This window comes from Penaeus monodon, chromosome 24, assembly GCF_015228065.2.
Source record: "Penaeus monodon isolate SGIC_2016 chromosome 24, NSTDA_Pmon_1, whole genome shotgun sequence".
NCBI classification, from domain to species: domain Eukaryota; kingdom Metazoa; phylum Arthropoda; class Malacostraca; order Decapoda; family Penaeidae; genus Penaeus; species Penaeus monodon.
In genome coordinates, this window is record NC_051409.1 from 25361743 (window position 1) to 25362150 (window position 408).

A 408-nucleotide genomic window follows, 5' to 3' on the forward strand; every position below is an offset into this window, starting at 1 on the left:
TTCCCTTATTTAATCATGAAGACTGTCCAAACTTTCCCAATGCTTCAGATAAAAAAAAGAGTAAATTAAGTGACATGAAATATATCTTTGTAAAATATTATAGCGACACAGGCTGGGAACTACTGGGTTTGTTGCACCAATTGCACTATGGCATTATTGCTTCGTGCAATGGTTCCAGCGAGGTTTCTAGTACCCTAATGACTACGGACGATGAAGTCTGAACTAAAACGAAACTAATAGAGCTGCAGTCGATCATTTCGTTCAGATAACGAAGTTGATATCTTGATTTTAACTGACGATAAATTCTGTCATTCACGGATGAAAATTATAACAACGACAGTGATATTGATTATAAATCAAAATAAGAATTGAAGGTTAGATTAATCATTAGTGACAAATTATAGTTAT